The sequence below is a fragment of the Camelus dromedarius genome, chromosome 23 (genome assembly GCF_036321535.1).
Source record: "Camelus dromedarius isolate mCamDro1 chromosome 23, mCamDro1.pat, whole genome shotgun sequence".
NCBI lineage: Eukaryota > Metazoa > Chordata > Mammalia > Artiodactyla > Camelidae > Camelus > Camelus dromedarius.
The window spans coordinates 29,947,871-29,965,241 of NC_087458.1; positions in this window are offsets into that span (position 1 = coordinate 29,947,871).

Consider the following 17,371-nt stretch of genomic DNA (forward strand, 5'->3'; position numbering starts at 1 on the left):
AAACTCCACTCCATACATATATATGGGGAGGTACTAGCTCCAACTCGGTTTTATAGTGAAAACTGCTGGAAATTCAAACGGGCACTAGGAAACAGACTGAGGAACCAGAGTAAAAGTTACCCTGGAAACCGTTCCTTTTTTGTTTGATGAACGAGCGTCTCTCCACATGCTCTGTTCTCAGAGATAAGTGTGTGTGAAATCCTTTCTTCGCCTAGCTTGTTGGGAACTCCAAGTTTCCTTTCAGTTGCAAACTCCACTCCATATATGTATATGGGGATGTACTCTCTCAAAATCAGTTTTACACAGAAAACTGCATTACATTCAAACCGGCACTAGGAAACAGACTGAGAAACCAGAGTAAAAGTTTCTACTTCAACCCGTTCCATTTGTGCTAGATGAACGATCGTCTCTCCACATGCTCAGTTCTGAGAGATAAGTTTGTGTGAAAGCCGCCCTTCAGCTACCTTGTAGGGAACACAAAGTTTCTTTACATTTGCAAACTCCACTTATACATATATATGGGTAGGTACTAGCGCCAACTCGGTTTTACAGTGAAAACTGCAGGATCTTCATCAGGCACTAGGAAACAGACTGAGAAAACAGAGTAAAAGTTTCTACAGCAATCCGTTCCCTTTGTGCTAAATGAACGAACGTCTCTCCACATGCTCAGTTCTGAGAGATAAGTTTGTGTGAAAGCCGCCCTTCACCTAGCTTGTTCGGAACACAAAGATTCTTTTCAGATGCAAACTCCACTCCATACATATATATGGGGAAGTACTAGCTCCAAATCGTTTTTACAGTGAAAACTGCAGGATCTTCAAAACGGCATAAGGAAACAGACTGAGAAACCAGAGTATAAGTTTCTCCTGCAACCTGTTCCCCATTTGCTAGATGAAAGCACGCCTCTGCGTATGCTCAGTTCTGAGAGATAAGTGTGTGTGAAAGCCGTCCTTCACCTAGCTTGTTGGGAACACAAAGTTACTATTCAGTTGCAATCTCCAATCCATACTTATATATATGGAGGTACTAGCTCCAACTCGGTTTTATAGTGAAAACTGCAGGATCTTCAAAACGGCATAAGGAAACAGACTGAGAAACCAGAGTATAAGTTTCTCCTGCAACCAGTTCCAACTGTGCTAGATGAACGAACGTATCTCCACATGCTCAGATCTGAGAGATAAGTGTGTGTGAAAGCCGTCCTTCACCTAGCTTGTTGGGAACACAAAGTTTCTTTTCAGTTGAAAACTCCACTCCATACATATATATGGGGAGGTACTAGCTCCAAATCGGTTTTACACTGAACTGCAGGAACTTCAAACCGGCACTAGGAAACAGACTGAGAAAACAGAGTAATATTATTTCTTGCAAACCGTTCCCTTTCTGCTAGATGAACGAATGTCTCTCAATGCTTAGTTCTGAGAGATAAGTGCGTGTAAAAACCGTCCTTCACATAGCTTGATGGGAACACAAAGTTTCTTTTCAGTTGCAAACACCACTCCATACATATATATGGGGAGGTACAAGCTCCAACTCGGTTTTACAGAGAAAACTGCTGAAATTCAAACAGGCACTAGGAAACAGAGTGAGAAACCACAGTAAAAGTTTCTCCTGCAACCCATTCCCTTTGTGCTAGATGAACGAACGTCTCTCCACATGGTCAGTTCTGAGATTTAAGTGTGTGTGAAAGCCATCCTTCACCTAGCTTTTTGGGAACTCAAAGTTTCCTTTCAGTTGCAAACTCCACTCCTTACATATATACCTGGAGGTACTAGCTCCAACTCGGTTTTACAGTGAAAACTGCAGGAACTTCAAACGGGCATTGGAAACAGACTGAGAAATAACAGTAAAAGTTTCTCCTGCAACCCGTTCCCTTTGTGATAGATGAACTAACGTCTCTCCACATGCTCAGTTCTGAGAGATAATTGTGTGTGAAAGCCGTATTTCAACTAGCTTGTAGGGAACACAAAGTTTCTTTTCAGTTGCAAACTCCACTCTATACATATATAAGGGGTGGTACTAGCTCCAAATTGGTATTACAGTGAAAACTGCAGGAACTTCATCCAGCACTAGGAAACAGACTGAGAAACCAGAGTAAAAGTTTCCCCTGCAACCCGTTCCCTTTGTGCTAGATGAACGAACGTCTCTCCACATGCTCAGATCTGAGAGATAAGTGTGTGTGTAAGCCGTACTTCACCTAGCTTGTTGGGGACACAAATTTTCTTTCCAGTTGCAATCTCCAGTCCATACATATATATGAGGAGGTACTAGCTCCAACTCGGTTTAACAGTGGAAACTGCAGGAACTTCAAACCGGCACTAGGAAACAGAATGAGAAACCAGAGTTAAAGTTTCTCGTGAAACCCGTTCCCTTTGTGCTAGATGAACGAACGTCTCTCCACATGCTCAGTTCTGAGAGTTAAGTGTGTGTGAAAGCCGTCCTTCACCTAGCTTGTTTGGAACACAAAGATTCTTTTCAGTTGTAAACTCCACTCCATACATATATATGGGGAGATACTAGATCCAAATCGGTTTTACAGTGAAAACTGCTGGAACTTCAAGCCGACTCTAGGAAATAGACTGAGAACCCAGAGTAAAAGATTCTCCTACAACCCGTTCCATTTGTGCTAGATGAACGAATCTCTCTCCACATGCTCAGTTATGTGAGATAAGTGTGTGTGAAAGGCATCCTTCACCTAGCTTATTGGGAACAAATAAATTCATTTCAGTTGTAAACTCCATACATATATATGGGGAGGTACAATCTCCAACTCGGTTTTACAGTGAAAACTGCAGGAACTTCAAACCGGCACTAGGAAACTTACCGAGAAACACGAGAAAAATTTCTCAAAGCACCCGTTCCCTTTGTGGTAGATGAACGAAAGTCTCTCCACATGCTCAGTTCTGAGAGATAAGTTTGTGTGAAAGCCGTCCTTCACCTAGCTTGTTGGGAACACAATGATTCTTTTCAGTTGCAAACTTCACTCCATACATATATATGGGGAGTTACTAGCTCCAACTCGGTTTTACAGTGAAAACTGAAGGAATTGCAATCCGGCACTTGGAAACAGACTGAGAAACCAGAGTAAATTTCCCCTGCAACCCGTTCCCTTTGTGCTAGATGAACGAACGTCTCTCCACATGCTCAGTTCTGAGAGATAACTGTGTGTGAATGCAATCCTTCACCAGCTTGTTGGAAACACAAAGATTCTTTTCAGTTGCAAACTCCATACATATATATTGGGAGGTAGTATCTCCAACTCGGTTTTACAGTGAAAACTGCAAGAACTTCAAAAAAGCACAAGGAAACTGACTGAGAAACCAGAGAAAAATTTCTCCTACAATCTGTTAACTATTTGCTAGATGAAAGCACGTCTCTGCATATGCTCAGTTCTGAGAGATAAGTGTGTGTGAAAGCCGTCCTTCACCTAGCTAGTTGGGAACTCAATGTTTCCTTTCAGTTGCAAACTCCACACCATACATATATATGGGGAGGTAATAGCTCCAACTCGGTTTTACAGTGAAAACTTCAGGACATTCAAACCGGCACTAGGAAACAGACTGAGAAACGAGAGTAAAAGTTTCCCCTGCAAACCTTTCCCTTTGTTCTAGATGAACGAACGTCTCTCCACATGCACAGTTCTGAGAGTTAAGTGTGTGTGAAAGACGTCCTTCACCTATCTTGTTGGGAATACAAAATTTCTTTTCAGTTGCCAACTCCACTCCATACATATATATGGGGAGGTACTATCTCCAACTAGGTTTTACAGTGAAAACTGCAGGAACTTCAAACCGGCACTAGGAAACAGACTGAGAAACCAGAGAAAAAGGTTCTCCTGCAACCAGTTCCCTTTGTGCTAGATGAACGAATGTGTCTCCACATGCTCAGTTCTGAGAAATAATTGTGTGTATGCCATCCTTCACCTAGCTTGTTGGGAACACAAAGATTCTTTTCAGTTGCCAACTCCACTCCATACATATATATGGGGAGGTACTATCTCCAACTCGGTTTTAAGTGAAAACTGCAAGAACTTCAAAAAAGCACAAGGAAACTGACTGAGACACAAGAGAAAAATTTCTCCTACAACCTGTTACCTATTTGCTAGATGAAAGCACGTCTCTGCATATGCTCAGTTCTGAGAGATAAGTGTGGGTGAAAGCCGTCCTTCACCTAGCTTGTTGGGAACACAAAGTTTCTTTTCAGTTGCAATCTCCACTCCATACATATATATGGATATGTACAAGATCCAACTCGGTTTTACAGTGAAAACTGCAGGAACTTCAAAAAAGCACTAGGAAACTGACTGAGACACAAGAGAAAAATTTCTCCTACAACCTGTTACCTATTTGCTAGATGAAAGCACGTCTCTGCATATGCTCAGTTCTGAGAGATATGTGTGGGTTAAAGCCATCCTTCACCTAGCTAGTTGGGAACTCAATGTTTCCTTTCATTTGCAAACTCCAAACCAAACATATATATGGGGACGTAATAGCTCCAACTCGGTTTGACAGTGAAAACTTCAGGACCTTCAAACCGGCACTAGGAAACAGTTTTAGAAACGAGAGTATAAGTTTCCACTGCAACCCGTTCCATTTGTGCTAGATGAACGAACGTCTCTCCACATGCACAGTTCTGAGAGTTAAGTGTGTGTGAAAGACGTCCTTCACCTATCTTGTTGGGAATACAAAATTTCTTTTCAGTTGCCAACTCCACTCCATACATATATATGGGGAGGTACTATCTCCAACTAGGTTTTACAGTGAAAACTGCAGGAACTTCAAACCGGCACTAGGAAACAGACTGAGAAACCAGAGAAAAAGGTTCTCCTGCAACCAGTTCCCTTTGTGCTAGATGAACGAATGTGTCTCCACATGCTCAGTTCTGAGAAATAATTGTGTGTATGCCATCCTTCACCTAGCTTGTTGGGAACACAAAGATTCTTTTCAGTTGCCAACTCCACTCCATACATATATATGGGGAGGTACTATCTCCAACTCGGTTTTAAGTGAAAACTGCAAGAACTTCAAAAAAGCACAAGGAAACTGACTGAGACACAAGAGAAAAATTTCTCCTACAACCTGTTACCTATTTGCTAGATGAAAGCACGTCTCTGCATATGCTCAGTTCTGAGAGATAAGTGTGGGTGAAAGCCGTCCTTCACCTAGCTTGTTGGGAACACAAAGTTTCTTTTCAGTTGCAATCTTCACTCCATACATATATATGGATATGTACAAGATCCAACTCGGTTTTACAGTGAAAACTGCAGGAACTTCAAAAAAGCACTAGGAAACTGACTGAGACACAAGAGAAAAATTTCTCCTACAACCTGTTACCTATTTGCTAGATGAAAGCACGTCTCTGCATATGCTCAGTTCTGAGAGATATGTGTGGGTTAAAGCCATCCTTCACCTAGCTAGTTGGGAACTCAATGTTTCCTTTCATTTGCAAACTCCAAACCAAACATATATATGGGGACGTAATAGCTCCAACTCGGTTTGACAGTGAAAACTTCAGGACCTTCAAACCGGCACTAGGAAACAGTTTTAGAAACGAGAGTATAAGTTTCCACTGCAACCCGTTCCATTTGTGCTAGATGAACGAATGACTCTCCACATGCTCAGTTCTGAGATATAAGTGTGTGAAAGCCGTCCTTCACCTAGCTTGTTGGGAACACAATGATTCTTTTCAGTTGCAAACTTCACTCCATACATATATATGGGGAGGTACTAGCTCCAACTCGGTTTTACAGTGAAAACTGAAGGAATTGCAATCCGGCACTAGGAAACAGACTGAGAAACCAGAGTAAAATTTCCCCTGCAACCCGTTCCCTTTGTGCTAGATGAACGAACGTCTCTCCACATGCTCAGTTCTGAGAGATAACTGTGTGTGAATGCAATCCTTCACCAGCTTGTTGGAAACACAAAGATTCTTTTCAGTTGCAAACTCCATACATATATATTGGGAGGTAGTATCTCCAACTCGGTTTTACAGTGAAAACTGCAAGAACTTCAAAAAAGCACAAGGAAACTGACTGAGAAACCAGAGAAAAATTTCTCCTACACCCTGTTCCCTATTTGCTAGATGAAAGCAAGTCTCTGCATATGCTCAGTTCTGAGAGATAAGTGTGGGTGAAAGCGGTCCTTCAACTAGCTTGTTGGGAACACAAAGATTCTTTTCAGTTGCAATCTCCACTCCATACATATATATGGGGAAGTACTAGCTCCAACTCGGTTTTATAGTGAAAACTGCAGGAACTTCAAACAGGAACTAGGAAACAGACTGAGAAACCAGAGTAAAAGTTTCTCCTTCAACCAGTTCCCATTGTGCTAGATGAACGAACGTCTCTCCACATGCTCAGTTCTGAGAGATAACTGTGTGTGAAAGCCGTCCATCACGTAGCTTGTTGGGAACACAAATTTTCTTTTCCGTTGCCAACTCCACCTCATACATATATATGGGGTGGTACAAGTTCCAACTCGGTTTTACAGTGAAAACTGCAGGAACTTCATACCAGCACTAGGAAACAGACTGAGGAAACAGAGTAAAAGATTCCCCTGCAACCAGTTCCCTTAGTGCTAGATGAACGAAGGTCTCTCCACATGCTCAGTTCTGAGAGATAATTGTGTGTGAAAGACGACCTTCACGTAGCTTGTTGGGAACGCAAAGTTACTTTTCAGTTGCAATCTCCACTCCATACATATATATGGATAGGTACAACATCCAACTCGGTTTTACAGTGAAAACTGCAGGAACTTCAAAAAAGCACAAGGAAACTGACTGAGACACAAGAGAAAAATTTCTCCTACAACCTGATACATATTTGCTAGACGAAAGCACGTCTCTGCATATGCTCAGTTCTGAGAGATAAGTGTGAGTTAAAGCCATTCTTCACCTAGCTAGTTGGGAACTCAAAGTTTCCTTTCAGTTGCAAACTCCACTCCATACATATATATTGGGAGGTACTAGCTCCAACTCGGTTTTATAGTGAAAACTGCTGGAAATTCAAACGGGCACTAGGAAACAGACTGAGGAACCAGAGTAAAAGTTACCCTGGAAACCGTTCCTTTTTTGTTTGATGAACGAGCGTCTCTCCACATGCTCTGTTCTCAGAGATAAGTGTGTGTGAAATCCTTTCTTCGCCTAGCTTGTTGGGAACTCCAAGTTTCCTTTCAGTTGCAAACTCCACTCCATATATGTATATGGGGATGTACTCTCTCAAAATCAGTTTTACACAGAAAACTGCATTACATTCAAACCGGCACTAGGAAACAGACTGAGAAACCAGAGTAAAAGTTTCTACTTCAACCCGTTCCATTTGTGCTAGATGAACGATCGTCTCTCCACATGCTCAGTTCTGAGAGATAAGTTTGTGTGAAAGCCGCCCTTCAGCTACCTTGTAGGGAACACAAAGTTTCTTTACATTTGCAAACTCCACTTATACATATATATGGGTAGGTACTAGCGCCAACTCGGTTTTACAGTGAAAACTGCAGGATCTTCATCAGGCACTAGGAAACAGACTGAGAAAACAGAGTAAAAGTTTCTACAGCAATCCGTTCCCTTTGTGCTAAATGAACGAACGTCTCTCCACATGCTCAGTTCTGAGAGATAAGTTTGTGTGAAAGCCGCCCTTCACCTAGCTTGTTCGGAACACAAAGATTCTTTTCAGATGCAAACTCCACTCCATACATATATATGGGGAAGTACTAGCTCCAAATCGTTTTTACAGTGAAAACTGCAGGATCTTCAAAACGGCATAAGGAAACAGACTGAGAAACCAGAGTATAAGTTTCTCCTGCAACCTGTTCCCCATTTGCTAGATGAAAGCACGCCTCTGCGTATGCTCAGTTCTGAGAGATAAGTGTGTGTGAAAGCCGTCCTTCACCTAGCTTGTTGGGAACACAAAGTTACTATTCAGTTGCAATCTCCAATCCATACTTATATATATGGAGGTACTAGCTCCAACTCGGTTTTATAGTGAAAACTGCAGGATCTTCAAAACGGCATAAGGAAACAGACTGAGAAACCAGAGTATAAGTTTCTCCTGCAACCAGTTCCAACTGTGCTAGATGAACGAACGTATCTCCACATGCTCAGATCTGAGAGATAAGTGTGTGTGAAAGCCGTCCTTCACCTAGCTTGTTGGGAACACAAAGTTTCTTTTCAGTTGAAAACTCCACTCCATACATATATATGGGGAGGTACTAGCTCCAAATCGGTTTTACACTGAACTGCAGGAACTTCAAACCGGCACTAGGAAACAGACTGAGAAAACAGAGTAATATTATTTCTTGCAAACCGTTCCCTTTCTGCTAGATGAACGAATGTCTCTCAATGCTTAGTTCTGAGAGATAAGTGCGTGTAAAAACCGTCCTTCACATAGCTTGATGGGAACACAAAGTTTCTTTTCAGTTGCAAACACCACTCCATACATATATATGGGGAGGTACAAGCTCCAACTCGGTTTTACAGAGAAAACTGCTGAAATTCAAACAGGCACTAGGAAACAGAGTGAGAAACCACAGTAAAAGTTTCTCCTGCAACCCATTCCCTTTGTGCTAGATGAACGAACGTCTCTCCACATGGTCAGTTCTGAGATTTAAGTGTGTGTGAAAGCCATCCTTCACCTAGCTTTTTGGGAACTCAAAGTTTCCTTTCAGTTGCAAACTCCACTCCTTACATATATACCTGGAGGTACTAGCTCCAACTCGGTTTTACAGTGAAAACTGCAGGAACTTCAAACGGGCATTGGAAACAGACTGAGAAATAACAGTAAAAGTTTCTCCTGCAACCCGTTCCCTTTGTGATAGATGAACTAACGTCTCTCCACATGCTCAGTTCTGAGAGATAATTGTGTGTGAAAGCCGTATTTCAACTAGCTTGTAGGGAACACAAAGTTTCTTTTCAGTTGCAAACTCCACTCTATACATATATAAGGGGTGGTACTAGCTCCAAATTGGTATTACAGTGAAAACTGCAGGAACTTCATCCAGCACTAGGAAACAGACTGAGAAACCAGAGTAAAAGTTTCCCCTGCAACCCGTTCCCTTTGTGCTAGATGAACGAACGTCTCTCCACATGCTCAGATCTGAGAGATAAGTGTGTGTGTAAGCCGTACTTCACCTAGCTTGTTGGGGACACAAATTTTCTTTCCAGTTGCAATCTCCAGTCCATACATATATATGAGGAGGTACTAGCTCCAACTCGGTTTAACAGTGGAAACTGCAGGAACTTCAAACCGGCACTAGGAAACAGAATGAGAAACCAGAGTTAAAGTTTCTCGTGAAACCCGTTCCCTTTGTGCTAGATGAACGAACGTCTCTCCACATGCTCAGTTCTGAGAGTTAAGTGTGTGTGAAAGCCGTCCTTCACCTAGCTTGTTTGGAACACAAAGATTCTTTTCAGTTGTAAACTCCACTCCATACATATATATGGGGAGATACTAGATCCAAATCGGTTTTACAGTGAAAACTGCTGGAACTTCAAGCCGACTCTAGGAAATAGACTGAGAACCCAGAGTAAAAGATTCTCCTACAACCCGTTCCATTTGTGCTAGATGAACGAATCTCTCTTCACATGCTCAGTTATGTGAGATAAGTGTGTGTGAAAGGCATCCTTCACCTAGCTTATTGGGAACAAATAAATTCATTTCAGTTGTAAACTCCATACATATATATGGGGAGGTACTATCTCCAACTCGGTTTTACAGTGAAAACTGCAGGAACTTCAAACCGGCACTAGGAAACTTACCGAGAAACACGAGAAAAATTTCTCAAAGCACCCGTTCCCTTTGTGGTAGATGAACGAAAGTCTCTCCACATGCTCAGTTCTGAGAGATAAGTTTGTGTGAAAGCCGTCCTTCACCTAGCTTGTTGGGAACACAATGATTCTTTTCAGTTGCAAACTTCACTCCATACATATATATGGGGAGTTACTAGCTCCAACTCGGTTTTACAGTGAAAACTGAAGGAATTGCAATCCGGCACTTGGAAACAGACTGAGAAACCAGAGTAAAATTTCCCCTGCAACCCGTTCCCTTTGTGCTAGATGAACGAACGTCTCTCCACATGCTCAGTTCTGAGAGATAACTGTGTGTGAATGCAATCCTTCACCAGCTTGTTGGAAACACAAAGATTCTTTTCAGTTGCAAACTCCATACATATATATTGGGAGGTAGTATCTCCAACTCGGTTTTACAGTGAAAACTGCAAGAACTTCAAAAAAGCACAAGGAAACTGACTGAGAAACCAGAGAAAAATTTCTCCTACAACCTGTTCCCTATTTGCTAGATGAAAGCAAGTCTCTGCATATGCTCAGTTCTGAGAGATAAGTGTGGGTGAAAGCGGTCCTTCAACTAGCTTGTTGGGAACACAAAGATTCTTTTCAGTTGCAATCTCCACTCCATACATATATATGGGGAGGTACTAGCTCCAACTCGGTTTTACAGTGAAAACTGCAGGAACTTCAAACAGGAACTAGGAAACAGACTGAGAAACCAGAGTAAAAGTTTCTCCTGCAACCAGTTCCCATTGTGCTAGATGAACGAACGTCTCTCCACATGCTAAGTTCTGAGAGATAACTGTGTGTGAAAGCCGTCCATCACCTAGCTTGTTGGGAACACAAATTTTCTTTTCCGTTGCCAACTCCACTCCATACATATATATGGGGTGGTACAAGTTCCAACTCGGTTTTACAGTGAAAACTGCAGGAACTTCATACCAGCACTAGGAAACAGACTGAGGAAACAGAGTAAAAGATTCCCCTGCAACCAGTTCCCTTAGTGCTAGATGAACGAAGGTCTCTCCACATGCTCAGTTCTGAGAGATAATTGTGTGTGAAAGACGACCTTCACGTAGCTTGTTGGGAACGCAAAGTTACTTTTCAGTTGCAATCTCCACTCCATACATATATATGGATAGGTACAACATCCAACTCGGTTTTACAGTGAAAACTGCAGGAACTTCAAAAAAGCACAAGGAAACTGACTGAGACACAAGAGAAAAATTTCTCCTACAACCTGATACATATTTGCTAGACGAAAGCACGTCTCTGCATATGCTCAGTTCTGAGAGATAAGTGTGAGTTAAAGCCATTCTTCACCTAGCTAGTTGGGAACTCAAAGTTTCCTTTCAGTTGCAAACTCCACTCCATACATATATATGGGGAGGTACTAGCTCCAACTCGGTTTTATAGTGAAAACTGCTGGAAATTCAAACGGGCACTAGGAAACAGACTGAGGAACCAGAGTAAAAGTTACCCTGGAAACCGTTCCTTTTTTGTTTGATGAACGAGCGTCTCTCCACATGCTCTGTTCTCAGAGATAAGTGTGTGTGAAATCCTTTCTTCGCCTAGCTTGTTGGGAACTCCAAGTTTCCTTTCAGTTGCAAACTCCACTCCATATATGTATATGGGGATGTACTCTCTCAAAATCAGTTTTACACAGAAAACTGCATTACATTCAAACCGGCACTAGGAAACAGACTGAGAAACCAGAGTAAAAGTTTCTACTTCAACCCGTTCCATTTGTGCTAGATGAACGATCGTCTCTCCACATGCTCAGTTCTGAGAGATAAGTTTGTGTGAAAGCCGCCCTTCAGCTACCTTGTAGGGAACACAAAGTTTCTTTACATTTGCAAACTCCACTTATACATATATATGGGTAGGTACTAGCGCCAACTCGGTTTTACAGTGAAAACTGCAGGATCTTCATCAGGCACTAGGAAACAGACTGAGAAAACAGAGTAAAAGTTTCTACAGCAATCCGTTCCCTTTGTGCTAAATGAACGAACGTCTCTCCACATGCTCAGTTCTGAGAGATAAGTTTGTGTGAAAGCCGCCCTTCACCTAGCTTGTTCGGAACACAAAGATTCTTTTCAGATGCAAACTCCACTCCATACATATATATGGGGAAGTACTAGCTCCAAATCGTTTTTACAGTGAAAACTGCAGGATCTTCAAAACGGCATAAGGAAACAGACTGAGAAACCAGAGTATAAGTTTCTCCTGCAACCTGTTCCCCATTTGCTAGATGAAAGCACGCCTCTGCGTATGCTCAGTTCTGAGAGATAAGTGTGTGTGAAAGCCGTCCTTCACCTAGCTTGTTGGGAACACAAAGTTACTATTCAGTTGCAATCTCCAATCCATACTTATATATATGGAGGTACTAGCTCCAACTCGGTTTTATAGTGAAAACTGCAGGATCTTCAAAACGGCATAAGGAAACAGACTGAGAAACCAGAGTATAAGTTTCTCCTGCAACCAGTTCCAAATGTGCTAGATGAACGAACGTATCTCCACATGCTCAGATCTGAGAGATAAGTGTGTGTGAAAGCCGTCCTTCACCTAGCTTGTTGGGAACACAAAGTTTCTTTTCAGTTGAAAACTCCACTCCATACATATATATGGGGAGGTACTAGCTCCAAATCGGTTTTACACTGAACTGCAGGAACTTCAAACCGGCACTAGGAAACAGACTGAGAAAACAGAGTAATATTATTTCTTGCAAACCGTTCCCTTTCTGCTAGATGAACGAATGTCTCTCAATGCTTAGTTCTGAGAGATAAGTGCGTGTAAAAACCGTCCTTCACATAGCTTGATGGGAACACAAAGTTTCTTTTCAGTTGCAAACTCCACTCCATACATATATATGGGGAGGTACAAGCTCCAACTCGGTTTTACAGAGAAAACTGCTGAAATTCAAACAGGCACTAGGAAACAGAGTGAGAAACCACAGTAAAAGTTTCTCCTGCAACCCATTCCCTTTGTGCTAGATGAACGAACGTCTCTCCACATGGTCAGTTCTGAGATTTAAGTGTGTGTGAAAGCCATCCTTCACCTAGCTTTTTGGGAACTCAAAGTTTCCTTTCAGTTGCAAACTCCACTCCTTACATATATACCTGGAGGTACTAGCTCCAACTCGGTTATACAGTGAAAACTGCAGGAACTTCAAACGGGCATTGGAAACAGACTGAGAAATAACAGTAAAAGTTTCTCCTGCAACCCGTTCCCTTTGTGATAGATGAACTAACGTCTCTCCACATGCTCAGTTCTGAGAGATAATTGTGTGTGAAAGCCGTATTTCAACTAGCTTGTAGGGAACACAAAGTTTCTTTTCAGTTGCAAACTCCACTCTATACATATATAAGGGGTGGTACTAGCTCCAAATTGGTATTACAGTGAAAACTGCAGGAACTTCATCCAGCACTAGGAAACAGACTGAGAAACCAGAGTAAAAGTTTCCCCTGCAACCCGTTCCCTTTGTGCTAGATGAACGAACGTCTCTCCACATGCTCAGATCTGAGAGATAAGTGTGTGTGTAAGCCGTACTTCACCTAGCTTGTTGGGGACACAAATTTTCTTTCCAGTTGCAATCTCCAGTCCATAAATATATATGAGGAGGTACTAGCTCCAACTCGGTTTAACAGTGGAAACTGCAGGAACTTCAAACCGGCACTAGGAAACAGAATGAGAAACCAGAGTTAAAGTTTCTCGTGAAACCCGTTCCCTTTGTGCTAGATGAACGAACGTCTCTCCACATGCTCAGTTCTGAGAGTTAAGTGTGTGTGAAAGCCGTCCTTCACCTAGCTTGTTTGGAACACAAAGATTCTTTTCAGTTGTAAACTCCACTCCATACATATATATGGGGAGATACTAGATCCAAATCGGTTTTACAGTGAAAACTGCTGGAACTTCAAGCCGACTCTAGGAAATAGACTGAGAACCCAGAGTAAAAGATTCTCCTACAACCCGTTCCATTTGTGCTAGATGAACGAATCTCTCTCCACATGCTCATTTATGTGAGATAAGTGTGTGTGAAAGGCATCCTTCACCTAGCTTATTGGGAACAAATAAATTCATTTCAGTTGTAAACTCCATACATATATATGGGGAGGTACTATCTCCAACTCGGTTTTACAGTGAAAACTGCAGGAACTTCAAACCGGCACTAGGAAACTTACCGAGAAACACGAGAAAAATTTCTCAAAGCACCCGTTCCTTTTGTGGTAGATGAACGAAAGTCTCTCCACATGCTCAGTTCTGAGAGATAAGTTTGTGTGAAAGCCGTCCTTCACCTAGCTTGTTGGGAACACAATGATTCTTTTCAGTTGCAAACTTCACTCCATACATATATATGGGGAGGTACTAGCTCCAACTCGGTTTTACAGTGAAAACTGAAGGAATTGCAATCCGGCACTTGGAAACAGACTGAGAAACCAGAGTAAAATTTCCCCTGCAACCCGTTCCCTTTGTGCTAGATGAACGAACGTCTCTCCACATGCTCAGTTCTGAGAGATAACTGTGTGTGAATGCAATCCTTCACCAGCTTGTTGGAAACACAAAGATTCTTTTCAGTTGCAAACTCCATACATATATATTGGGAGGTAGTATCTCCAACTCGGTTTTACAGTGAAAACTGCAAGAACTTCAAAAAAGCACAAGGAAACTGACTGAGAAACCAGAGAAAAATTTCTCCTACAACCTGTTCCATATTTGCTAGATGAAAGCAAGTCTCTGCATATGCTCAGTTCTGAGAGATAAGTGTGGGTGAAAGCGGTCCTTCAACTAGCTTGTTGGGAACACAAAGATTCTTTTCAGTTGCAATCTCCACTCCATACATATATATGGGGAGGTACTAGTTCCAACTCGGTTTTACAGTGAAAACTGCAGGAAACTCACACCGGCATTAGGAAACAGAATGAGAAACCAGAGACATAGTTTCTCCTGCAACCCGTTCCCATTGTGCTAGATTAACGAACGTCTCTCCACATGCTCAGTTCTGAGAGATAAGTGTGTATGAAAGCCGTCCTTCACCTAGTTTGTTGGGAACACAAAGTTTCTTTTCAGTTTCAAACTCCACTCCATACATATATATGGGGAGGTACTAGATCCAACTTCGTTTTACAGTGAAAACTGCAGGAACTTCAAACCCGCACTAGGAAACAGACTAAGAAACCAGAGTAAAAGTTTCTCCTGCAACCCGTTCCCTTTGTGCTAGATGAACGAACGTCTCTCCACATGCTCAGTTCTGAGAGATAAGTGTGTTTGAAAGCCGTTCTTCAACTAGCTTGTTGGGAAAACAAAGTTTCTTTTCAGTTGCAAACTCCACTCCATACATATATATGGGTAGATACTAGCTCCAACTCGGTTTTACAGTGAAAACTGCAGGAACTTCAAACCGGCACTAGGAAACACACTGAGAATCCAGAGTAAAAGTTTCTCCTGCTACCCGTTCCCTTTGTGCTAGATGAACGAACGTCTCTCCACATGCCCAGTTCTGAGAGATAAGTGTGTGTGAAAGCCGTTCTTCACCTAACTTGTTGGGAACACAAAGTTTCTTTTAAGTTGCAAACTCCACTCCATATATATATAAGGGGAGGTACTAGTTCCAACTTGGTTTTACAGTGAAAACTGCAGGAACTTCAAACCGGCACTAGGAAACAGACTGAGAATCCAGAGTAAAAGTTTCTCCTGCTACCCGTTCCCTTTGTGCTAGATGAATGAATGTCTCTCCACATGCTCATTTCTGAGAGATAATTGTGTGTGAAATCCATCCTTCACCTAGCTTCTTGGGAATACAAAGATTCTTTTCAGGTGCAAACTCCAATCCATACATATATAAGGGGAGGTACATGTTCCAACTCGGTTTTACAGTGAAAACTGCAGGAAATTCTCACCGGCATTAGGAAACAGAATGAGAAACAAGAGTCATAGTTTCCCCTGCAACCCGTTCCCATTGTGCTAGATGAACGAACGTCTCTCCACATGCTCAGTTCTGAGAGATATGTGGGTGGAAAGCCGTCCTTCACCTAGTTTGTTGGGAACACAAAGTTTCTTTTCAGTTGCAAACTCCACTCCATACATATATATGGGGAGGTACTATTTGCAACTTGGTATTACAGTGAAAACTGCAGGAACTTCAAACCGGCACTAGGAAACAGATTGAGAAACCAGAGTAAAAGATTCTCCTGCAAACCGTTCCCTTTGTGCTAGATGAACGAACGTCTCTCCACATGCTCAGTTCTGAGAGATAAGTGTGTGTGAAAGCCGTCCTTCACCCAGCTTGTTGTGAATACAAAGTTTCTTTTCAGTTGCAAACTCCACTCAATACATATATATGGGTAAGAACAAGCTCCAACTCGGTTTTACAGTGAAAACTGCAGGAACTTCAAACCGGCACTAGGAAACAGACTGAGAAACCAGAGTAAAATTTCTCCTGCAACCTGTTCCCTTTGTGCTAGATGAACGAACGTCTCTCCACATGCTCATTTCTGAGAGATAAGTGTGTGTGAAAGCCGTCCCTAACCTAGCTTGTTGGGAACACAAAGTTTATTTTCAGTTGCTAACTGCACTCCATACATATATATGGGGTGGTACTAGCTCCAACTCGGTTTTACAGTGTAAACTGCAGGAACTTCAAACCGCCACGAGGAAACACACTGAGAAATCAGAGTAAAAGTTTCACCTGCAAAACGTTCCCTTTGTGCTAGATAAATGAACGTCTCTCCACATGCTCAGGACTGAGAGATAAGTTTGTGTGAAAGCCGTCCTTCATTTAGCTTGTTGGGAACACAATGATTCTTTTCAGTTGCAAAGTCCAGTTCGTACATATATATGGGGAGGTACCATTTCCAACTCGGTTTTACAGTGAACTGCAGGATCTTCAAACAGGCACTAAGTAACAGACTGAGAAACCAGAGTAAAAGTTTCTCCTGCAATCCGTTCCCATTGTGCTAGATGAATGAACGTCTCTACACATGCTCAATTCTGAGAAATAAGTGTGTGTGAAAGCCGTCCTTCACTTATTTTGTTGGGAACTCAAATTTTCTTTTCAGTTGCAAACTCCTCTCCATACATATATATGGGGAGGTTCTAGCTCCAACTCGGTTTTACAGTGAAAACTGCAGGAACTTCAAACCGGCACTAGGAAACAGACTGAGAAACCAGAGTAAAAGTTTCTCCTGCATCCCGTTCCATTTGTGCTAGGTGAACGAAAGTCTCTCCACTTGCTCAATTCTGAGAGATAAGTGTGTGTGAAAGCCGTCCTTCACCTAGCTTGTTGGGAATACAATGTTTCTTTTAAGTTGCAAACTACAATCCATACATATATATGGGGTGGTACTAGTTCCAACTCGGTTTTACAGTGAAAACTGCAGGAATTTCACACCGGCACTAGGAAACAGAATGAGAAACCAGAGTCAAAGTTTCTCCTGCAACCCGTTCCCTTTGTGCTAGATGAACGAACGTCTCTCCACATGCTCAGTTCTGAGAGATATGTGTGTGTGAAAGCCGTCCTTCATCTAGCTTGTTGGGAACACAAAGTTTCTTTTCAGTTTCAAACTCCACTCCATACATATATATGGGGTGGTACTAGATC